This window comes from Bactrocera dorsalis, chromosome 4 (genome assembly GCF_023373825.1).
Source record: "Bactrocera dorsalis isolate Fly_Bdor chromosome 4, ASM2337382v1, whole genome shotgun sequence".
Taxonomy (NCBI): Eukaryota; Metazoa; Arthropoda; class Insecta; order Diptera; family Tephritidae; genus Bactrocera; species Bactrocera dorsalis.
The window spans coordinates 4012385-4038324 of record NC_064306.1 but is presented as its reverse complement, the minus strand read 5'-3'; the positions used below and the strand labels follow the sequence as shown (position 1 = coordinate 4038324).

Here is a 25940-nt window from a genome sequence, read left to right as displayed (position 1 = left end):
CTGCTTTGTCCGATTTCTATCGCATGCGATTTTCATGCAGATAAATCAGCCGAAAACGAGGGTTGCTTTTGTTGTTTATAATAGTTTTTTAAGCTAATTACCACAAAAAAAGCATAAGCGAATAGCACTGAGTACTATATAGAGCTGATAAGAGTTGATTTTTTCTTTTTCATTTTTTAAAATGTCACTATGTGACTAGCAAAAGGAAGTAGAACGAAAGTCTGGCTCTAAAAAAAAATTATCTCGTTTTGATAAATTTGCGAGGGTGCGAGAGTGAAGCTGCTTATCGCATTTTATGCGCGTGATTTGTTGATTTAAGGGCTGTTCAGCTGCGAGCTTACAAGCAATCAAGCAGACAGACAGACATACATACGTACAACATATTTCATATAAACAGCGTGTGTCGGTGGCACTTGATACATCGAGCCAAGTGTGGTTATCGTGTGCAATTAAAACTTTCATACCCCCAGTTCACCTTAGTCCTCTCTAAGAACCATTTATTTGTAGTGCTTTTGCCAATGTTTCGTCGCCGCTGGCAGTGTTTTGAGTGTGCTATGAATTCGTATGCCAAAACAGCAGCTTTGAAAACAAATCTTTAATAAACATAAATGAAAAAAGTAGTTTGAAAACATCTGGTGATCGGTTTTCACTACAAATCTATCAAAAGCTTTGATAAGCTTAAAGCTTATTTTTTTATTTAAGAGCAAATCTTAATAAAAACACAACTTTTTCCAAATTTCAAAAGGAAAAAATTAATTAATCTTAAATACTAAAAAAAATTTTATTTTTTTAAATTTTCAAACAAAAAATTTTTTATTAAAAACTAATTTAAATTTAAAAAAATTAAATTTTAATTAATTCTCTTTTCTACTTTTAATTTTTTTAAAATTAATTTAATTTTTTTAATTAATTTTTAATTTTTTAATTAATTTTTTTTTTAATTTTTTTAATTAATTTTTTTTTTTTAATTTTAAAATTAAATTTGAAATTAAACAAAAAATTTTATTTAAAAAAAAATAAAAATTTTATTTTCAAACAAAATTAAAAACTAATTTAAAAAATTAATTTTTCTTTTTCAATTTATTTTAAAATTTAATTTTTAAATTTTCAAAAACAAAAATAATTTTTAATTTTATTTATATTTTTTAAATATATTTTTAATTAATTTTAATTTTTTTTAATAAATTTTTAATTTTTCCAAATTTTCGAAAAAAATATAATTTTTTAATAGTAGTAGTAATATGTAATTTTAAAAATAATATATCTTTATTACTACCGTTTCCGAATCACCTTTTTGAAAAATTATTTTAATTTATTTGTAAAAAAATATATTCTCAATTGAACTCAATTTTAGAACAGAGGGTTTCACTTTGAAAAAAGGTGTAAAAGATTTAGAATCTAAATTTAAAATTTAGAATCTAAATCTTTTTTAGACTCAAACAGTTTCAAGAAATAAGAAATTTGCTAAGCTTCTATAAGAACAATATATAATTTTTACAAAAGTTTCGTATAATTCCTTATAAATGCAATATTTTGAAGCAAATAACTTTTAATATTAAAACAGCAAAGGTTATCTTTTCATACTGAATGATCAGTGAAAAGGACCATATAAAACTAAAAGCACTTTTGTCAGTAAAATTTTTATTAGGCTTAAATTTTAAACACAAAATTTAAAAAGTTTTTCTTGTTTTGATTGTCTAGTCCCTAAGATTGCAAACTGTTTCTTTCACTCTCAAGTATTGCTTCGACGTGAGATCACATACAAAGGAGCAGAATTAAAAAAATATAAAAACAAAATTTAGCTTAAAATTGGCAGCATAGCCTAAAACAACATCAAGTTCCTCACAAAAGACAGAAAAATTGCACATAAACCAAAAGCGCTCACAGAAAAAACCGCACAAAGGTGTTGCATAAAAATGAGGTCAAACACAACACGCGGTCTAAAGTGTCAATTACAAAGCCCACCGCCCCACATGCACAACGCCAAGCCAGCATTTTCTATGGCACAGCAAAGTGACGCCACATTTAAGACTTTTTGCTTTGCTCTTTACACATTTTCCTTGTTTCTTTTTGCGCGACTGCTGTCTCCTGCGCTGACTTCATTTTATTTTTACTGCAATTATGTGGCCGCCTTTGGGCTGTTTTGCTAAAAATGTAGCACCTTGTTGCAATTTCAACTCAGTCCAACACGCGTTTACCCCTTTTCTGATATCTGCTAGCGTTAAGTCAACAAATATGCTGTTCTGCATTTTGTTTTCTTTTTCGTTAATATTTTTATGTGTCACTTCAGCTTTTGTGTTTGATTTTTCACACTTCTTTGGAGCGCACATCCTTTCTTTGTCGCTATTAACTGACTTCTTTTAGCCTTTCAATTTTTTTATCTCGAATTTCTTTTACTGCGCTTTATTCATTTTGCATTCTGCCGTTAGATCCCCTTGTTGTGCTTATCTTCCCTGCGACGTGTCATCATCTTTTGTGTTGTTTGTTTACACCCGTCGCTTGCCATGTTTACGTTCGCGTTACACACACGGCGTTTACTTCGCTGTTGTTGTTGGCGTCAACTCTACTGCCATGCACTTCATTTGTTCGCCGCTTTGCTTCTTGGTATTGCCGCAATTCTATTCACTTATTAATTGTGACTTTCTCGCATATGTTCTCAAGGATCGTTTCATCCTCCTGACATACCATTGGTGCAAGAATTATGTGTTTTCCACAGAACTTCTTGTTTTTCACCTTTTCCTTACACGCGCGCTGCCTTTATGTGCCTAACGTATTTTTCATTTCTTTTATTTATTCCTTTTCGCATATCCTTCGGAGTTTTCCCCTCACTATTGTTTTGCTTCCCCGCTTGCGTTCATTGACCTCACACACTGCCCGAGTGTTTTATGCTGCCGCAGCAAGTCTGCAACTTTGTTGCGCATTCTGCCGTCGTCTCTTCGCTAGCATTGCAACTGTGTCGTCGTCTGGTGGGATAGCAGTGGCTCTTCGGAATATGCTCTGTCAAGGTGGTGGTTTTACAGTGGCATGCTTACAGACACTTGAACGTGGTACCAGCTGTTTCAGCGACTTTAATATGAGCTAATGATTCGCTAATCGACGCGTGCATTGTTTAACGAAATGGAAGACCTTTGAAGGAAGCAAAGTTATGTGGTTTTAAAAGTTCTAAGATTCTTGTCTTAATTGAAAAATTAAGAAATTTTGAGAGTATGTTTTACTAGTGCCATTCGCCTCAAATTACAACAGTAGTGTACTTAAGACTCCTCTAAGGCTTACGGAACACTCTAAAGGCAGTTATTGTTTGAGTTTTCAATAAATATTTGTTATATAATTATATAAAAGAAACGCTTAGAAATAGGCAACGATTTAAGGGTTTTTGCATAGAACCAGTATATAATACATACAGTTGCACATAAATTTTTAAATTAAAGCACCTTCAGCTTTTTATATTAAATGGCGCCTTAGGCTAGGCTTTAATCTAGCACTTTTCGCATAGAAAATCAGTTCAAGACAGTAAGTAGTTGAGAAAATTAAACTATCGGAAGGTTCAAAAACTTCACAAGAAAATTGGCACAAAAAATTGTGAAAAGCAAGCACTTATAGCTTTTAAGCAAGATTTTTCCGCAAGAAAACCAGCGCTGTTGCCAAGATAATAAGCCTCTTTATACACAGTACAGATAAGAAACCGGCACGCCACCAAAAACGTCAATAAAGTCAACTAATACGCATTCAACCTAACCTCAAAATTACTAAACTCATATTTTCCGCGTTTGCTAACATTTTCCTTAAATGTTTTATTGATATTTTAATTTTACGAAATTTTTCTTCGACTAATATGCCAAAGTAAGCATATTTTTAATGCTTTCTGCACATTTGCAATAAACACAAATTTTTATATTTTCAGCTCACGTGTGAACGGGGCATTATATCCTATGTGAATGCCATAAAAATACACATCAACCAACTGATACATTTCTACTACCTTTTTCCAAGCACATTTGCTTTGCTTTGCCAAGATTTTTCCACACATACATTCACATGCAATGCCAGTACGTCCTTAGTGCAGGATATTTATAGCTTTTCAAATGGCTATAATGCAGCCTTATAACAACAAACACACACACATGCTGAGTGGATACAATGTAAAAATATTTCATCACATGTATTTATACACAGTGAGCGATCAATAATACTGAATAATTAAATGGCAGACAAAAAAGTATATACAAAAGCAGAAAATTACGCTAAAGGAAGTGAGGTTATTTATAGAAAGGCTGTGCATAAGCAGAGATCTGCAGAAAATTTAAGGTGCTGAGAAAAAATTTAAATTCTTAAGAATAATGTATATCTTCTTCTTCTTTACGATCTTAGAAACCTCTTACGATGTTATAGCCGAGTTTTATATTTAAAGATTTGGAAGTTTAAAAGTCAGTTGTTGTAACAAAATATTGAAAAAGTATTGAGCTTGGTTGGAGACAGGTTTAAAAAAGTTAAAAAAAATGAAAAAATAATGAAGGATTTTCTGTTTTAAAGATCAGCTTTAGAAGATCATCTATAAAGTAAGAAATCAAACTAGATAGATAGATAGATAGATATGTTATTTGAGGTAATGCACCGCGACCTAGGGTCTATTGTGCCCTCTCCTATATCACATGACCTTCCAGAGCCCCAGTAGCCTGAACAGTTCCAGGAGTTTGCCGTGCGCTAGTGAGGTGATGTGATCCCTGCTGATATAAACGGAATCCAGGGCCTTAAGCCTTTTTCCACAGACTGCTGTGCAATCCAGGATTAGGTTTGCTGGTGTTTCCTGTTCCAGGTCGCAAAACCGGCAGTTAGCACAGGAGACCATGCTCATGTTGGACAGGTGTTTCCTGAGCTTACAGTGCCCTGTGTAGATTGCGACGAGGAGACGGAATTTTTCACGGGGGAAGTGAATTAGTTCCTTAAATCAAGACTAAAATTAATTTGAAAAATATTTGAAATCGAGTTGAGAAAACTTTGAAACTAAGATAATAAGGATTTCATATCTTCTTGAAAAAGTTATTGCGAATTAAAATTGTTGTTAATGTTTGGGGAAAAGTCAAAATTATAGGACGTTGCTTTGAAAATGGTATGAGAACGTTTGGTACTCAATTGACAAAGCCTTGAGAAACAGTTTAAGAAAGTTATTGAGAACAAGAATAGCTATTTTTCGAAAAAATATTGCAGCTTATTGCTAAATTTTGATATTAACGTTGTTGAAAAGTCGAAAGATATGGTATATATGGTTTGAAAATAGTTTGAGAACCTCTGAGACTCATTGAGAAAAGAAAGTTATTGAGAACAAGAATAGCTATTTTTCGAAAAAATATTGCAGCTTATTGCTAATTGTTGATAGTAATGTAGGTAAAAAGTCGAAAAAATATAGTAAATATGGTTGGTAAATAGTTTCAGAGCCACTGCGGCTCAATTGAAAAAAACCTTGAGAAATCATTAAGAGAGTTATTAAGCCCGAGACTTAATAGAGCAAGATTTCACATTGAGTGAGACGTCAGTTTGACGTATTTTTGCTGAAAAGACATTACGTAACAAGGAAAAAAAGAAATCTATAATAAAAAATAAACATTATTCGGCTGGAGACGACTTTAAAGAGACTTGAGACTCATTTTAAAAACTGTTGAGTATGCAAATTGTGTTTTGACACACCTTCTATAACGATTTATATGTAGAACAAATGCGCCTAAAACTATGCTCATACAAAATCAAGTTTGTTTTTTACAGCAAGTAGTAAACGCAAAACAAGTAGCAAACAGAAGAATAAAGAATTTTCCAGAAATTTATAGGCGTGCCTGCCTTTCTCAGCGCTACAACGCCACCGCCAACGCACGCAAACAATGAAATATGACAACATTATCACAAAGTAGTTGCTGCCATGACAAGTCGCTCTTTTTGCACGTAATTCAAAAAGCAAAAATTTAATACAAAAACAAAAATAAAGCGAGCATGCCGAGCATGACAAAGCAGGCTGAAGGCACGCGGCCGGCCAACGCCTGACAGGCTGCTTTAATATTTAATAGTAATTTGCGAGTTGTTGCTGTTGTTGTAAAGCGGTGACAGCGTTTATTTGCACATTTTATTGTAATTTATTCTTGCTGCCGGCGTTGTTTTTGCACTTTGATTTTCTGCCATTTTTATAGCGCCGCAAAAAGTAGCCAACATGTTGTCATAATTTATTGTTGTTTTTGTGAAAAGCACTTTTTTTTGCTGGGTTTTGGCAACTACTAACGGTAAAACTTTTTCGACTGCCTCTCCCTGCTATATATGCTATATTTTTATTCTACTTTTTGTGCACATTTCTTTCTATTGCTGCCTTGAATGCTAACGTTTTCTGCACACACACACACAAACACACAAATACAAGTAGATATACACACACAAGCTCGCGCAAAAAATTTGTATTTTTCCTAGGCAACAAAAAGCATTTCCATTTCTGTTTTTGTTCTCGTCATTGTTGTTGTTGCTGCTGTTTGCTTTGCTTTTTCCCCGGCAGACAGATAGTTTCCTTGTCGCCGCGAGCGCAAACAGGCTGAAAGCAACCCGCACCCACCACTACCCAGCAGCCCACACCACGCCGCAAGTCTAAGCTTCAAATTCACCACCCACTCCCCCAACCGCCGGCACATTATGCCACAACTAAATATGTGTATACTCGCTACTGCGGCCTTCCCCCCCACTCCCGCCGCCTTGTCGACGCTTTTGCTATTTCTATTTTCGGGGTTGAATTTTATTCGCCCGCAGCTTTCCACTTTGCTGTCTGTTGTTATGGTTCATATTGATTATATTTTCACCAGCAGCAGTGTGGGCGGGCGGCCACCGTTGGCGAGCTGGTGTGAGTTGAGTGGCTCGCCATCCAACTATACATGTGTGCGCTTCTGTGTATGTGTATGGAAACCGGTCTACGTGTTTTCGGCGTTGCGCTAGTTGGTGGCTCTTCCAGTAAGCTATAGTCCGTAAGTGTGTGTGTGGGTGTGCTATCGTACTTGTTTGTGGCGAAATTGTTGTTATTACTCGTTGAATAGTGTATAAGTATTGCAAGCATGGAAATGGGTGGCTTTGCATATCACACAAATAAATGTGTGAGTGTCTGTGTTTGTGTGGTTTGGTGTACTGATTTTGTTGGCGTTGCTTTGCGGCTGCTTGGGCGTATAGTTGAAGGTATATGGCGAATATAAAAAATTAGAAATGCGAAAATAACAGGAAAGTGGATGAAAGCCAAAAGATAGGCTCAAATAACTATTTGCAGAACTTTTTTTATATTACAAATAATTTAAAAAAAATCCAAAATATTCAAATATCTAAAATAAAAGCAAATTTTCGGTAAAAATTTATAATTTTTTAATTGTAATATATATAAAAAATATCAAGAAGTTTACAAATTTAAAAATATTTTTAAAAATTTCAAAATTTTTTTCAAAAATTTGAAAAAATTGAAAACATTGAAAGTATATAAAAAATATCAAGAAATTTAAAAATTTTAAAATATTAAAAAAAAATTAAATAGTTTTTCAAAAATTTCACAATACAATACTTTAAAAAATTTCAAAATATTATAAAAATATATGAAAAAATATCGGGAAGTTTAAAATATTTAAAGCATTTAAAAAATTTCAATACTTTTTCCAAAAAATTTCAATCTTTTTTTTTTCAAAATTTTCACAATGCAATAATTTAATAAATTTCTAAATATTTAAAAAAATTTCAATACTTTTTCCAAAAAATTTCAATCTTTTTTCAAAAATTTCACAATACAATAGTTTAAAAAATTTAAAAATGTTAAAAAATATATAAAAAAAAAATATCAAGAAGTTTAAAACTTTTAAAAATATTAAAAAAAAATGTCAATACTTTTATCAAAAAATTAAAGAGTTTGAAAAAAATTCAAAATATTAAAAAAAAAAATTTTAATTTTTTATTTATTTAAAAATTTCAAAATATAGAAACACAAATCAAAATAGTTTTCAAAAAAATTCAATATATTAAAATATAATTTTAAAAACTGTTGATTTAGTTCAAAATTTCAAAATTTTAAAAATGTTTTTTTTTTTTGTTTAACCACGTTCACATTGCATTTTAATGGATTTTGAGTAATTAATTCAGTTTATATTCCGCCACATCATTCCAACCAGTATTAGAACCTCAACCGACTTTACACCTACACCAGCACGGCTAACTCTATCGCTTGTCGGCTATAAACCGCATGTGTTATTACTCACATTTATGTCTGTGCTCCACGACGCCTACAAATATGCAATCGCTTTGAGTGTTGGACAAAGATTAATTGCATTTTAAATAGAGAGTGTCTGAAGGCTTTTTTACAGCTATTGCATAGCACTAATGGGTGGCAATACAGGCGGGGGGTCTGGCGCCTTAATTGCGATGACTTTAAAGGGTGTGTTGTGGTTAATAGTGGTTTGAAGTATGATTTTTTAAAATAAGATATGCCTTTTTTAAGAAAGAAAATAATCTAAATTTTTAAGCAATTAATTTTAATTTTTTAATTAAAGTATTATATTTAGAAATATTTTTTTTTAAATAAAAATTTCAAATTTATTTTTTGTAATTTTTGAAATTTCTATTTTATTTAAATTTTAATATTTTGAACAACTTTTTAATAAAAAAAGAAAAATTTTAAAATTTTCAAATACATTTTTTTCAATTTTCAAATAAATTTTTTTTTAAATTTTGAAATAAAATTTTTTTGAAATTTTCAAATAAAATTTTTTTAAATGTTCAATTTTCTTTTTTTTAATTTCCAAATAAATTTTTTAAATTTTTTTTTCCTAAGTATTTAATTTTTTGCTTTAGTTTTTATATGTAGACTTAATTTTCAATTAATTTTATCAATTAAAAATCAAAATATAATCAATTAAATATCAAAAATATGACCATTTTCTATTTTAATTTTTTTTTGAAAATTTTTTAATTAAATTTTTCAGCTTCGATATGTTTTTTCTCAGTTGTTCTGGGTTCATACGCATTCATATTCAAACCAAAACACTCAAGCAAGGCTATTGTAAATTTTTCAAATATTTTTCTTTTTTTAGAATAACCGGTTAAGGTAGCCAAGCGTGGCACAATGCTTTCACACACGCCCAAAATGTCAGCCACAGATTTATGTATATCCTTTCTGGTGCGTAAAACTTTGCAATTAACCCAAATGTATTCGCAGGACACTGGGCGCTGGGCGCTTCACTTGCAATGCGTGCAGTATACTTAGTACTTTACGTGTATGTGTGTGTGTGTGCGGGTGTTAAAGGTGTGGGTGTGCCATTTTGTTATACTAGACAAAAATTTTCAGACACATATACATATATAGGTACTTACAATGTTGAAAACCGAGCTTTGTACACAAACTATTCGAAACTATTCGAAAAAACTAAGAAAAGTTTCAAATAACACAAAATATTGAAAGTTTCTTTTTTGTTCAGATATTATATTATATTTGAAATATATATATATGAGAATATATTGTTTTTTTTTGTTTTGCAGGTGCAGGAGTCAAAAAATCATAAATGAATGTTCTCGAAAAACGAACCAACGAACTAACGAACGAACGAACGAAAGCAACGAACGAACACGCACGACTGACAACAACGATGATCCTTATGGTTTGCCGATTACTGACGATATGCCACAAGCTGGCGCAAGGATCTAGTCGCCAACGTCCTGAACGCCTAGACAAGCGTCCAATTTGCAAAGCAGCAGAGAAATTAGCATAGCAAGTGCTGAGCGACCGGTCATGCGTGAGCGCCAGTGCTGTGAGAGTCGCCGCTATACGCTAGTCGCACTACTCGCACTAATGACTCTGCTAGGCAGGTGAGCTAACAGCCAGCAATCAACCCCTGTGACGCACTCAAGCAATAAAGGAGCTGCCAAGCGAGAGAGAGAACCGCTGCCTGGGTGAGCATGCAAGTCATGTCAGGCATAACAGCAGTGCTTTTATTCTCTTCCTCAACATAACAGCGCAGCAACAGTAGATGAGTGGCGCTACATGCCAATTGGCGAGTAAAAGTGTCTTTACAGCAGCAAGTAGCTCTCCCTGCCAGTAACACGCGCTTGCGTCAGTTTTGATAAGCGCAAATCTAGTTGGAAAAAAGGACACGTCGATATGCAGATGACACTATTTGGAGAATAAAGGCAGTGAAGGTGTACGGAAAGTGTTGCGAGTTGAATAGAGCGCTGTAGAGCAGAGAATGGTATATACATATGTATGTATATGTACTGGGAAAACTTACATAGAAGCTATGTAAGTGAGTATGTAGCTGCAAAAGGGTTCAATAATTGGTTAGCAGGAAATGTTTAGGAAACTGATTTGATGCAAAGGATACTAAAATTTAATAGTGAATATAAAAAATTTTAATTTTATCAGTCTTTTTGAATGGTGGGAGGAATCTCATGAAGATATCTTGTCAAATAAAAAAAAAGGTTTTTATCAAGAACTTTATTTGGATTAGACTGTTTAGCCACCAGTTATATGCTACAGTGGTTCGATAATAATGATTCCGAAAAACGAACAGCTTCTTGGCGTAAAAAGGACTTGTGCAAAACTTCATAACGATATCTGCTAAACTGAAGGACTAGTTCGTGGATATACAAAAGGTCACAAGGCAGACGAATTTGCCTAAATCAACTTAGCTCGTCTCGCTGATCAATTATATACTAATAATTTATAGAGTGTTGCAAACTTCGTGGCAAACCCAATATACTCTGTTCAGCGTATAAAAAATTATAGTTCAAAATTTTCGATCAGCCTAAAGTCCCCAAAAGTAAACTGTTAACTGCGAGCGCCTGTGAACGAACAGACTCTGTCGCTCTTTGACTAACATGCGCTCTCAGAACACACTGTATCTATCTCTCTATATGTAAATATCTTTAACTCTCCACGCCGTTATGTATTCTCCTATAAAGAGTATATATTATTCAAGCGGCGCACCCAAAACTAACCCTCAATTAGATGCCGTGCCAGTGAGCGTCTGAAACGGAGCTTGTATGCCATTACATGGGATTACAAGGACTCAACGACAGCTAGCGGTGACTGCAAAGCGTGCCTGGATGTAACTATATAGTATGTAGAGACACACAAATGGCTACTTATGTGTGTATAGAGTATGGCTGTGAGCTTCGGTTGCAGGCAGCAACCGGCAAAGCCAACTTAAACCGGCTGCAGAGCACAGCAGGAGCGGCGAGGAAGACAGTAACGCAAAGGGATATAAAATACATTAGGATTGATGTAACAAAGTGGGCAAACCGGATGCGGAACCAGCAAAACCAAAGGCGTAAGGGGTGGAGGACAACTGGAGCTTATAGACTACACGGCAGCAGAGTGATAGAAAGGATGATATGAAGAAAACGGACAGTGTAGAGTAAGGGAGTTGCAGCTTAGTGAGAGCAGCAAGGCAGAGCGCAGTAAGCGTGTACGCGAGGTGTATGGCGAGTTTTAGAGGCAGTAGCTGCAAAGAAGCGCAGCGAACTGGGGTCTCGTGTGGTCAGCAAAAGCTGCAAGCAGGTAAAGCAGCGCAGCCGGCTTAGCTGATGGACCGCAGCAGCGGACGAGCAGCGAACGCACTGGCCGAACTTTAAACGACAACAATGGAGCAAAGTGCCAGCGAAAGCACGCTGCGGTCGGCAGTTCAGAGCGAAGATTAATTGTAGCTGCTATGATTGTTGTTGCACATTGCTGTATGCTGTTGTGCGACTGCTGCTGCCACTGACAAGCACTGGGCTTCTTCGGTGGCTGCGCTCGACTGCATTTTATGCTTCATGAGCCAGCTGCGCTTGGCTGACTGTCACTGGCACAACCGAATACGCTTGAATAATTTCGTCCAATGGATTCTCAAGTGTTTGCCACAAATGCTGGTAATGCGTATGCCGTGCAACAACAGCCACAACAACAATGTATATACCGAAATGCAGAAAAAAACTTTGGATACCAACACAATACCGCCAGCAAGGATATCTCAGCGCTTTGTAATTACAAACAGCCTACTGCCCCAAACCTCCCTCTACCCTTTACACTTTCTAAATTTCTCCTCAACCGTCATCTTTGTATGGCTTTAGAGCCATAGCTACCACACTACCGGCAATGCGCACATCAAAGGTGTCCAGCATTCGCGGAATTGCAACCTTATTTCCTTTATCCATCAAGCATACGGACCCACAAGGCTGGAAGGCAAAATTTTTATCCCCCTTTCTTCGCACTATTTTCGTTATTAGTGCCTTGGGTGCCTTTATTGAGGTAAAAAATGCAAAACTGCAACAAAAATAGCAGCAACAACCACGAGGCGAGAAGTTTTCGTTTAAAAATAAATGAGCGCTGAAAATATTGATTCATTGTGTAGCGAAAAAGTGATGTATGATTGAAGTCATGTGGTGTTGGTGGAGGTACAAAGTTCACCGTGCGCCGAAAAACGAAGGGAGCGGCAAAGTTTCGACATAATTTTATTAATAGTTGCGAATATTTCCGAGTAAGCGCATATAGAAGCACTTTAAAAGGCAAAAGTCATTAACTTTTGGTCTACTTTTGGGCGCAGTTGAGGGGATTTTGCATCATCATTGCAATTGGTTGTAGGTTTTATGGTTTTTGTATTGAATATGTTCAAAGTAAATTGAAACAGAATATAAAGAAGTTTCCCATACAACAACTTGATTTAGATAGCTCAATTTGTATAACAGCTATACGCTATAGTGGTCTGATTTGAACAATTTGTTCGAAGATTGTCCCATTACCTTAGACAATAATTTTAGCCAAATTTGATGAAGATCACTTGTCAAACTAAAAGGCTTTCCATATGAGAACTTGATTTTAATCGGTCAACTTATTGGGTAGTCAAAAAGTCTTTTCGTATTTTGTCAATTGATGTCGTTGCAGTCGTATACCTCCAGTGCTACCAATCACATATAGTGTTGGAACGGTGAGATTTTAGGCTTCATTTAACCAAAATTAAATTCGAAGAAGAAAAAAAGTGTTGTTAGAGCTGTTCATTAATGAGTGAAAATAAAAAAAATGATTTCAATTTTGATTAGAAATACGAAAAGATTATTTCGACTATCCAATATAACGAATTATAATGACAAAACTCAAATCATCACATTTTTTATGGCACTACTCTTCTTTTACTCTCTCCCTACTTGAATTTCAAATATTTTACGATTTTCTCTTCGCGCTTTGAAACGTCAAACGCTGACACATTAATGCATATGATTTTTTATCAGCGAAATTGAATAAATTTCACGCCACGGCTTACCGGCGCGATGGAATTGCATAAATGTTTGCAAAATATTTGTCGGTGTTGCATATGACAACTGATTACAAATGACAGTGACAGCATGTGGGCAGATGTGACAGCTTCATTAGCATTTAATGTCAAACAGGAAGCCAGTTGCGAGACACCAAGAGAGAAAGAGAGCGAGAAAGAGAGAGGAAAGGCAAGCAGTTAAGCCGCGAATTTTAATGGGATTAACCTTTCGGCAGCGCCATCAACCGTCTCGAAATAATATCAAAGTAATATGTAAGCTTTGGAAAATATCAGATTACCTGCTGCACGTTTGGGCGATTAAATGAAGATGCGGAAAACATGTCTGGGAAAACTCGTTTCTCAGCCTAATTATATGCTAGAACAACCCTTTGCTGCGCCAGCTTGGCTGGGCTAGTCGATTTTCTTCAATTCTTCAGCGCGTTCTTTTTTGTTTGTTGTCATGAAAATGCCGCCATATGTCTTCATTAGTGCGGCAGCGCAACATTTTCACTGTCACGCATGACAAATGTCAAAATAATTTTTTTATGAAAACTTTTGATTGTTTGAAAAAACTGGATTTATTTCGCATTGGGGAGCAGTAAAAATGGAAATTAGGGAAAGCAAATGTTCGCTCGTATTCTTGGTCGCTTCGAAACTAGTTTCGCTGGCGGTGAAATGCACTGGGTCGCTGTAGCTGCAGTTGAGCCGATCATAACACGACTAGCTTTCAACACGGTAAACAATGGGCATGTTGCACAACTACTGGCTTAGAGAAATGGCTTTATAATTGAATGTGGAAAATCTATTTAATTCTGAAAGCTCTGAAGATCGCATAAGCGTAAGCTAAACCAAGCGTTAGAGCGCGAAAGATGATGCGTCATTCTCTTTACATACCTGTATCGCTTTGATATTTTACGAAGAGAGATTGTAATATGAAGTTCAGGTGAGTTGAAACTTAGGACGGTAACCTGGTTAACCTGCTTTAGAGGTTAGGAAAGCCTATGCATCTCTAGTAATATTTAGTAGCTGACCCCATGAAAGAACTCTATCGGAAGTGAAACGTCTTTAGCGCTTTATTAACAATCCGAAAGATTTTTGCAAGGTTCATAGTTAGCTTAATATGTGCTAACGGCGTAGATGACGCGTGTTCTTCATCAAAAGTAAGTCGCCTTGAGAAAGCTTCTGTCTTTAATATATGATTGCCATCCTCAAAGAGAGAATATAAATGTTAGAAAATATTCCATAAACACCTTAATATAAGAAGGATCGTCTATTTTCGGTGCTTTATCATTTGTTAGTACTTTGTAGATAGCTTGCTTACAAAACAACCCTGACAATAGCGACACACCCCTCTTTTTCAGACACTATGTGCATAAGGTATTTACTCACAAATATTTGGCGATGTGACAAGTAAGCATACGTGAAAGTAGGGATGTATAATGTTTGGCTTTATAAGTAGTTTGCTAAATAAATATGTATGCGTTTTTGTTTTTGTACTCTATAGTGACAGACGTTGAATGATCTATTTGATACCGAACATGACAATTTTTTTACTGCTAAAGTTGCTTATAAACATTAGCATATATTAGATAGAATTCGGGATACCGAAAACGTATTTTAATATAAGTTACCTTAGAAAGCGTTGAAAACAAAAATACGAGATTTTTCCAGTCCCGAAATTTCGGAATTAATTTAAAATTTACGCCGAAATATTTTTCTACAGACAAATATGCAGAAAAAGTATTGAAAAATGTTATAGTGAAAATTTTTAGTACCGAAATTTCGGGACTTTTGCAAATAACTACCGATTTACTTCAAAAATTCTATTAAAAAATAAGTTTTAATGTAAGTTAGAAAGTGTTGAAAACAAGAATGCGAGAAATTGTTCGGTCCCGAAATTTCGGGATTAATTTAAAATGTACGACGAAATATTTTTTATAGTCAAATATGCCGAAAAAGTATTGAACATTGATTCAAGGAGAATTTTGAGTACCGAAATTTCGGGACTTTTGTAAATAATTCCCGATTAACTTCAAAAATTCTATTAATAAATTTTAATATTTTAATTTAAGTTGCATTAGAAAGTGTTGAGAACAAAAATGTGAGAAATTTTCCAGTCCCGTAATTTCGGGATTAATTTAAAATGTACGACGAAATATTTTTTATAGTCAAATATGCCGAAAAAGTATTGGAAATGGTTTCAACGAAAATGTTTAATACCGAAAATTCGGGACTTTTGCAAATAACTTTCGATTTACTATAAAAATTTAAAAATTTTTAACGTAAGTTGCCTTAGAAAATGTTGAGAAAAAAATGCGACAAATTTTCCATTTCCAAATTAATAAATTTTAATGTGAGTTGTATAAGAAATGTTGACAACACAAACACAAAAAAAATTCCAGTCCCGTAATTTCGGGATTGATTTGAAATTTCCCGCTGAAAATTTTTCTAAAAAAAATTAATAATAAAAATTATGAACATCTATTTAATCAAAATTTTCAGTACCGAAATTTCGGTACTTTTTCAAATAAATCCCGACTTTTCAGCACAGTTGTATGTTGTACACAAAATTTAACTGTTTTATACTCAGTGTTATAACATGTTTGCGTTCATTTTAATCGGCTTGCAGAAAACGTCGTTGTTGTTGCAGTGTGAGAACAAAACGAGCAAAATTGAAATACAACAACAAGCAATGACAGGCGGTTGCCTACACTTAGGCGCTTAAGTTACTAAATTACCTTGCATGGCCCGCCATTACAATCGTTCACTAATCCTATCTATTCTGTACTCTTCTGTGCACTTTCCACTGCCTGCACTTCGCGAAAATGCAACACAACAATAACAATAGCAACAACATAGCTGCAACGTGCCATATTTACAGCGAAATTTATGACCGTAACGACTTATTGACAACGACTTATGCTTAGTTCTTTTATATGTCGGCTTACCTATGCACTGTTGCTGTTATAGGCGTTGTTGTTGGTGATTTTTGCGCGGCGGCAGAGTTCATTGAACCCGCTGGCGCGGATATGGCGGTATTTTTGTGTGATTTTTTTTTTGGTTTTTTGATTTTCCGCAAAAGACACTTGGCTCACATATGACGGTTTGTATATATATAAATGTGTGTGTACGTGTGGCATGCAACAAAATGCAGTTAATTAAGTGCGCAACCGGCAAAGCGAAAACAAATGATAAACAAAGCATTTTTTTTTAACGTTTTGTGACTTCTGCCCTAAAATGCCCGAATGCAGTGTGAAATAAAATGACATTTGACAGTCGCTAGGCGGTTGAATATATGTATATGTGTGTGTGTCTGACTTGCATGCATTCGTTATGTGGCAAAAACAAAAGGCAATACAACAACATGGCAGTGACATGGTGTGTGTGTGCCGCAGGCAGGCGTACCGGTAACAAAAACAATCACAGCCACCACAACAACAACAGCAAAGGAAAATTCGCACAATAGACAGTTTAGTCGCGTGTCGCCTCCTTTTTGTTGTTGCCGCTGCAGCATTCAAGTCTCAATGGTCTGTTTTCATCATATGCTTTTATATGCTTTTTTAACATTTTTTTAAATCTTTTTCACTATTATTATTTTTTTTTTTTGCTACGGAGTAACAGCAGATGACAACATGTGATTTTTGCCCTAAATTTTAGGAAACGTCAAACTTCTTTTCATATTTTTCTCTAACTAAAAATTTTAATTTTTTTTTTATTTTTTTACCAGCATTCAAAATGTTCTATTTTTTCATACCCGTGACTACTAAAACCCTCAGCGCTGTCATTCTTCGAAGCCGCAAGCATTTTGTCACACCCCTTATCGTTTGACGTGCCTTTGTTGTTGGAAAGTGGCGAAAAAAATATCGCCGAAGGGTTATTTGAAAAATGGGCACTCATTAATTGCAGCAGCAAGAGACCACGCCCGAACAAATGTAGGTAAGCTTTCCAAGAATACGGAAAAAAGAAACCGAAAATTAGGGCAATACAAACAAACAATCAAAAATTGAGTACACATGCCCATAAATTGTTACTTTTATGAAAATAAACGAATGTCTTTCAGAAAAAAGTCACAACCGCAAGTCAGCTGGGTTCCGCCTCCTTCAAAGACCTTGAAGTGCTTACGTCCCATGGCCTGTCGAACTACCCGAATATATACCATCCATCATTAATAATTCTCCTCTTGTTCTCTCATGGAACCGTGATTTTGTCCCTTCATTAAACCCGTCAAAACTAGTCTTCTTGTATACCCAGTTTGGCTCTTACATTCATTCATAACACTATAACTTGGCTTGAGTAATTTCCATACGATATCATATCACTCCAGTGACTGGTGACTGTTTGCGAATCCGTTCCTTATCAATCACCTCAGCTAAGCCATTTCTTGATCCATTTACCATATCTAACGGCTGTTATGTTCCATACGCAACCATGCAAACAGAAGTTCTAATTCCATATTTACTCTTTCGATCACTTAATTATCCACCCCTGCCGTATTCGTTCTCAATCTTCGCAGTATTCTACGTACATCACACATATCTCTCTTACATTTTATACCAACCAGGTGAGAGTATCTGTGTACAACGTGTGTTTTGTCTGTCACTTTTTATACTTTTCAACTGAGAGCGTCTGATTTTAGTGTGAGGCTTGTCGTCCTTGATTATGTTAGTAGTTTTTAACGTTGGTCCACCGTGATCGTTAGCTTTCTTACTGTCATACTTTCACTTCACAATCGGTTTACAGAGTTATTCCTTTCATCTTTTATAACAATACCTTTTCTTTCACTCTTTCTTCCGTTCTCCTTGTCTTTATTTCTTCCATCTCTAATGAGATCCTTCTTCCTTTCCCATTCCGTTCATCCTTTGTCATCAGTATTTTAGTTCCTTCATTCCACTGTTTCCACTAATAGAGATAAACCCAAAAAACTCACATACTCATACCATAATTCGTAATACTGATGCAGATCTCATGAAGCAATGGACTTAATTTGGTAATTTTTTGATAGATTCCGCGAAACGGAAGATAATTGACCGTCGCAACTCGGCTTCCTTCTTATAAATTCCAAAAATCAAAAAGGCTCTGATAAAATATTGGAATAACTAAGATATCTTTCGCTTTAGATTCACGATACCCACTTAATTTTAAAGAAATACTGCCGAGTTGCCACTTTTTGACTGTTTCGGTTATGCAGACCCGACTGTCGTGAGAACGTCAGAGTTTACAGATCGAGTAGTTAGTTAAGATTCAGCTTTTTAAAGGAAGCTTGAGGAGACGGCAGACGGAAATCCGTAGCTTCTTCCATTGCTTGGCTCTCCGTCGTACCTGATGAAACAGAAGCCAGAGTTCAGAACTTTGAATTCACAAACTTGGAGGAATTAGAGCGAGTTTTGTCTGACTGACTTTAAACTGAATCAGCTGAAAGAGACCTAAAGAATATATAGAGTTCTATCGTAACTTCAGGTTCTGAGCAATTCGCAAAGTGGTGCCAATTGAAGATTCCAAGCGAGGCCAGGTCCTTCTCCACCTGGTCTTTCCAACAGAGTGGAGATCAACCCCTTCCTGATTAAGAGAATTATTACGGTAAATATATTTAAGCCTTAGTACGTGGACAAACTACTTCACGCGTATAATATTTGGGGTTTCGAAACAAAAACAACTAAAAACGTAGTAATAATGCTGATTAATTACGCGAGGGCTGCAAATAACTCTCAGACGCACCCACTGCGGGGCGATGAGAAGAAGACGAATGCAAAGCAAAGGGCAAATTTCATATCAAAATATGTAATAAACGCAATCGAACACGTATTATAGCTACGTTAGTTACGTATGTATTGCACGCACACGCAACCGAAGAATTTTCGTCCACCTCTTGCTTATCTGTTTAAAGCGATCGCAATGACACCTTTCTTTCGACGCACACACGCGTGTTTGTCATTTGTCTTATCCTTAGCATGTGTTGTCCAGTGCGCTAACTGATTATGTTTACATTGACGTGTAAGAGTATAGGGGGTGTGTGCCCATGCAATGCCTCAAATATTGTTGTCGTAAATGCGACGGTAAATGAGCCGCACGCGTAAGTAATCGAGATAAGCGCCGAAGGTTCGGAAAATGCAGAAACATACTATTATGGTTTATGGTGTGTGTGTGATTGTTGTAGCAGTTGGTGGCCGATCAGAAAGGAAAAGTAGAGGTCAATGAACAGTAGAGTGCGTTTTAAAGTGTCGCTTAGTCAAAACCGACAGTGCTTATGTAATTTGAAACCAAAAAAGTGCCGACGAAACGAATTTGAAACTCGAAAGACGTGGCCAGATGGCCTACAAAGGTGCTGTCTCTACAAAAACAGACCGCATTATGACATGCTACTTTATATTTTCTAAATTGTGCGTTATAATCCCACTCGAATCTCCAACTGTAGGCTGCAAAGCTTCCATGCAGGACGCAAAAAATGGGACGGAACTCATCAGCAGTGTATCCGAAAGTAAATTCTGTGGAAAGAATTTCGCTGCGGAGAATTCAAGCAATCCACACCCTTACTCATCTTAGCAGCTTGGCACTCCTGCACTAACGGAGTACCGGATCTAAAGCCAAAGATTATATTTTTTATATTAAAGACAGTTCGAACGACTAGCGGATGATCTCTTGAAACGAACTCAGAAGCTCTGCTGTTCAGTATTACTTTGAAGGCAGACATCATCTCACTCAGTAGTCAGTTTCCAGACTTCAAAATTGTTGAAGCTGGAGCTACGAATTTATATCCACCCAACTACTTCAACTCGTAAAGAGTTCAAATTTTCTTATAAGCAACTCTCAAGGCTTTCAGTTGCCTAATCACACCCTCTAACTTAGTATCTTGCTTTACAGAACAGATCCTTATACTCGCCTCATCTATCCTCATAAGCATATGCGGTAGGTCCTACGGTAGTCCAAGGATACCGAAAACCGGAATACACTTTTGAGTGCTGTATTTATGCATTTTCTAAGATTTATTCGAGATTCCTACATGACCTTCGTAGCTTTGGAAGCTGCGAAATAATCAACGAGGATCCAGGCTTATATTCCTTTTAGCTACATAGATAGTTGAATGAAGTAGAGTCCACTCTGCTCTTTCCACAACTTCTCCCATCACATCTCGCTTCCATTCCGGGCACTTACTTGCACATCGCTACCACCACAGCAGCTGTGCGCAATCACTAACCTCATTTGCGCCTGGAAATATGTGTCGAATTGGCAAATTTCGAATGCGGACACATGTACGCCCACCTATTCCACGACTCTAGACATCTAGCTCGTACGCAATAGAGTGCGGTACAACGGACACGCGGCCAAGCTGCAAAACTACGTGTTCCCAATTCGCACAAACATTTTTCTGCAGCAACGGCACAGCGCTCCCATTAAGGCATATGTCGCGGAGAAAGGGAAAAAACTCGCTGAACTAGTTTGCCGCAGAAAGATGGTAATTTGACTAGCACTGCATGAACTAGTTGATTGCTCTCCCAGCGGATTTAGAGCATGTGTCACATATATTAATATTAATTATTGGTACACCCTTCACTGGGGCCGACTAAGTTGGATTAAGCATGAATAGCACAGTTTTTGCATGACTGAGGAGCATAAGCTTAGAACTAGTAAAATTCATATACAAAGGATCGACTTCGGGATCCATTTATTAGCCGATCGAGGGAGAATTGGTCGTAGATGCTTCTTCCTGTGAGAGTTCTAGCTTTATTACTTCTCATCTTTTAACTAAAATGAGAATGCGTCACTTGCTGAATAAGAAGATTGACTTCAGATGGAAACCAAAGCAAATAATCTTACTTAACGCAAACAGTGAAACATAGCGTCTTCAACAGAAGCGGTATAACATCGATAGAATAAAGTAAGAAGCCCAAAAAACGATATGGAAACTCAACTAAGTAGAGCGACAAAGGACAAAGTAAGAGAAGCTCTGAAACCGACCAATAAAGCTCAAAATTTGTGGAAAGGGTAGCTGATACCGTCCCCTGGCTCTTATCCGTCTGTAGCACAACAATTTTTATATGATCCAAACTTCACTTCATGATCAACACTTCACGCTGGCTAAGTCATGTTGTCCGAATGGAGGAAAACACTCCAGCTCTGGAAGTATTCGAAGCAGTACCCGCCGGGGGGAGCAGAGGAAGTTGTGGACCTCCACTCCGTTGGAGGGACAAGGTGGAGAAGGACCTGGCTTCGCTTGGAATCTCCATTTGGCGCCACCTTGCGAAAAGAAGAAACGACTGGCGCGCTGTTGTTAACTCGGCTATAACCGCGTAAGTGTTTTCTATGACAGTAAACAAAGAGAATCTTTATGAAGTTACTTAACCTTATAAGGCATTTCGCATTCGACTAGTTCTTCCTAACTCTCTGCATCGTATATATTATCTTATTCTTTGTGTTCCCCACTTTCTTCACTTTGTTGATTTGGATTTCTCCTCCTTCTTTTTATGCGTGGCACGTATTTTTTGCTCAGTCGAAGTTTCGTCAGCCTCTTTTTAGTGCGTGCCACTTTTTCATGGAAAATTGTTCAACCCCCCTGGTGCCGCGAGTCTTTGTGTGCAGAAGAAAAAGCGCATGTTAATCAAGTTGTGGTGCCGCTGCTGTTTTCCGAACGCTTACCGCTTAGTTTTCATCTTGCGTTCCGCACGTACTCTGGATTCCTTTTTTGCCTGCTTTTGCCTGCATCTGATGAGATTTCAACTTTTTTGGTTTCGGTTTTTGTGCTGATGCTGTATTAACTGGAAAGCTGCTCATGTTCTTCCTTAGACCGGCATGTGTGTAGCTGTCAACCCCGCGAGTCTTCAACCACAGTTGGTTACCTTGTTATCCTAGCACACACTTCACGTTTCGCTGCCTAGAAATAATATGTGCCACATATAGCGGTATAAAGTTACGCATAAAAAATGGGAAATGCTTGTATAGCTAACAAGATGGCCGCATTTCCAAAACAGCTGACTCGTCTATTTCATTTTCCTTGATTTACTGCAGCTCTTCATGCCCATTCATTAATCTAGCCACGCGTTAATGCGTGCCATAATTTTGTTTTTTTTTTGTTCACCTCCCCCCTCTGCAGTAATCATTCATGCGCTCTAACCTTCTCCGGATTCACAGCTTTGTTCAGTTCCAACAGCTTTCATTCATGCACTGGCTTCAGGCTTTCATTATTTGCGCGTTGCCTGGGTTCGCCTGCAACCACCACCAAACTTTTGCCACCTTCAGCCCTCGCGGCCGAACAGCTCGAACTTGTCGCTCGCTTTGTTACCTCTGCAAGCAGTTTCGTGAAAAGTGCGTGCGACACACTCACGTAGCTCGTTCTAAACGAACGACACCCCAGCCCTCCTCAGCTTTCGTGTCCATACGTGGTACCTTGGTGTCTGCTGACGGTTTTCCGTGACAAGCTGTGCCACAAGCGCGGCAAAAAGAAAAACAGCAACCACACGTTTGCATTTGAATAAGTTTTCTTTGTTCAACGTTTTCTTCACCTTCGTACCACCCTCCTTTGTTCGTCATCGAGCCACAATCTTCTGTGCCTTCACACAATTCCATTTTCTTTAATTTGTGCATGATTAAATGAGAAAAGTTTTTGGGAAATCACTAAGCAAAGCATTGGCGCTAATGAGAGCTGATCTTACAGTGCAAAATGTCTTGTATACTCAGTGACGCAATTATATTTATCTAAATTTGTGCTTCTAACTAACTTCGACGTTGACTTTCGAACTTTATTAAGTGCCAAGCAAACCGCTTTTGCAACTTTCCAACAACTTAACATTGGAAAATTTGAAGAATTTCAGGCAGAGACATCAAGTGTCGAAAGCAAACAAAACTCGTAACAATGGTTGACATTGTGGAATAGATGTGAAGAACTGCGAACAAGAGAGAAAAGGAAGGAATGTTAAAATAAGAGAGAGAGGAATTTTCTGCGCTTCTTCATCCATACATCGGTGGATCGTTCAAAGCTAAGAACAAAAAACTTCGGCAGTCAGGTCCTTTTGCACTGGCGTACTCTTCTTAGACTCATGGGCACTCTTGCTTTCGATGTCAACCTCGGTCTCGAATCGAAGGAGCTTTTCACTGGAGCGTCGTCTTCTATCCCTACGACATGGCCTAACCAACGTTTAGCTTTATCCAGGTCGCCGCAGAGCTCATTCTTTTTGGTACTCATGGTTCCCTCAGACGGTTCCTAAGATCTTGCAAAAAACAGTTCTCTCAAATAATCCAATTGCTTTTTCATCTCGGAGAGAGAGAGAGAGAAATTAAAAAGTCGTATACTCAGTGCTGGAGCTCCAAGACAATAAGAAAGACAGTTAAAGATATTTTTGCATTATCGACCTTCGAAGGAACACTATAAAGGGATCAGCTAGAGTTCACGGTTTTAATGCAACAAAAAACATACACTTGATCAGTTTCCGAACTGTATCAGAGTAATAGATTATGCGACTAAAGTAATCACCGACAAGCTTAAGACTCTAAAGTTCCGATTTCGAGGTCGATGCAAGTTTTTATATGGCGGTGGGCTTAACCCAGTTCACCAAACTTCTTAGATCTTTTGACTTCAATCGAATCGAGTCAGCGTTAAAACAGCAACAAAAATACAGTCATCGGGTCATTATTTATGATCTTTAGCACCCGAAATCAAGTGCTATATCAACACATCTTGTGAAACTCGGCGGAAGGGTTCCAAAAAAAACTAGACTACTCGAACGCTAAAAGGCAATACATGAGAACCATGATCTTTTATAGAACGCATGAACTGTAAACAAGTTAAAGAACTGGTAACCAGCAAGACCAGTTAAAATTCCCAACCCACTTGAGTCCTGTGAGACCCGTAGAGTTTTCAAAACTGAATTTTGCTACAATCTCGAGCTACAGATCGGCAAAACCAAAGGAAAATATGTCAATAAAAAGTATTTGTCAGCATTTGTTCCTGTGGCTATATTTCTTGAAACAAAATAAGTCTGGAAAGATTCAGCATAAACATGGTTGTCTTAAAAATCAGAATCCGGACGTAATCTTATATTTTTTTTTTAGTTCTGAAAAGTCTCTGAAACCTAGAGCCCCAGAAAATTATCTAAACATCCAGCCTTCAGAAGAGCTAACCTAACCTGTGCCCCAGAAGTATAACGCTGTAACAAAGAGGGAACAAAATCAAATAATCCCAAAATAAATAGACAAAGTAAACAAAAATCTGACAGCACACTAATGATTCTAATTGGATGCGAAATTGTGAAAATGTAACTTTGCAACTAACTCGAAGCACTCCTAAGCAAGTAAGAGTTTAATGAACGCTAAAAGCGCAATTAAAACGCCATTAGAATGCCACAGCTGTCATTTGTGCAACAAACGACTCGTTGACACACATATTGCACACACAGTTAACGGTGCAGGGCACTGGCAATAGCAACATACACATGTTTAAATAAGTTTTTTTTTAAGTGTGGCTTGCTAGCGCTGCAATGCGCACACTAATGAGCGTGCTGCCAGTGCCAAAGGCTTTTTTGGTAATACAAATTATTAAAAAGTAACAAAAAAAAAGTTCGAATAAATGAAATAACAAAGGGCTGAAGAGAATTGGAAAGTGGAGAGTGAAGAGTGAATAATGATTATGCAGATAACAACAGCATATAACATGCATAAATTAAGCGCTAGCGCGTTGATTTAAGTGCACATCATAGCATACATCTAGGCGTTAACATTAAGTATGCGAGTATTTGCATTTAAATAGGTATGGCACAATATTCGAATGCTTGTTTTAGGTAAATTAACAGTGCTTGCTCTGCGATACATTGGGAAAACGCTGATTAATGCTCTACCAAATGTTACGAGTTACGAGCCAGAAAGGGCAAAAATATACATTTGTGGAGTATATACATATATACATATATATTTTTTTTTATATGCTAATATCATTCATTTTACATATATGTATATATATATATACTCGCTCATGCAATTAAATTTCTGAGTAGTTCTATTTACACGCATCCACCACCCTTGGCTGTCAAACTAAAGCTTCCATTAGAAAATGCTGACAAATGCATTCCAAGACCCACCACGCCTACCACAGATGCTTTATTTGAATTTTGATTTTTACAACGGATAAAGAATTTGTCTCAATTTCTGTATTTCTAACCAAATTTTGTGCACGGAACCATTGCGAACGTTTCAATTTCATCAAAAACACAAGCCCACGAGTGGTACAGAGCCTTCAAAGACGGTCGAGTTATCGTTGAAAACATGCCTCATTCTGGACGACCATCGACCTCTTCAGCTGATGAAAATATTAAAAAAAAGTCAATCAATGGTGATTGATAACGGCAAGGGAGTATCTCTCGCGAGTCAGTTCGAACGAGTTTGGTTGATATTTTGGGTATGAAATGCATTCTTACTCGACTCCTGTCGATAAAGCTGAGTTTTTGTCAAAAAAGTACCGTAAACAGGTCTCTTTGGACAAGCTTGATCGTGCCAATCCCGATCTCACATTCATGGAGAACATTATAACTGTCGATGAGACATGGGTTTATGATTTTCTCATGCAAATAAGTCAACAATCCTTGGAAAGGAACTCATTTTCATTGGATCGAATAGATAGAACAAAATCGCTGGAGGAGCTGACGGCCATCCATAACACTTTAGCACTGGGGATCGCAGTAACAAAAG

General features: G+C 36.7%; 1 protein-coding gene across 5 annotated transcripts in view; it reads right to left on the bottom strand.

The window, feature by feature from the left end:
• The window catches only part of LOC105232053 (ELAV-like protein 2), a 76466-nt gene that overhangs the window by 17100 nt on the left and 33426 nt on the right, over window positions 1-25940 (bottom strand). For 4 of the 5 annotated variants that reach the window (XM_049456476.1, XM_049456479.1, XM_049456478.1 and 1 more), the window contains exon 1: window positions 9361-9674. The exons of the other annotated variant lie outside the window; for it this stretch is intronic. The gene's annotated coding sequence lies outside the window, so the exon portion shown is untranslated. Of the gene's footprint in view, window positions 1-9360; window positions 9675-25940 lie in introns of those variants that run through there. 5 annotated transcript variants of the gene reach the window in all.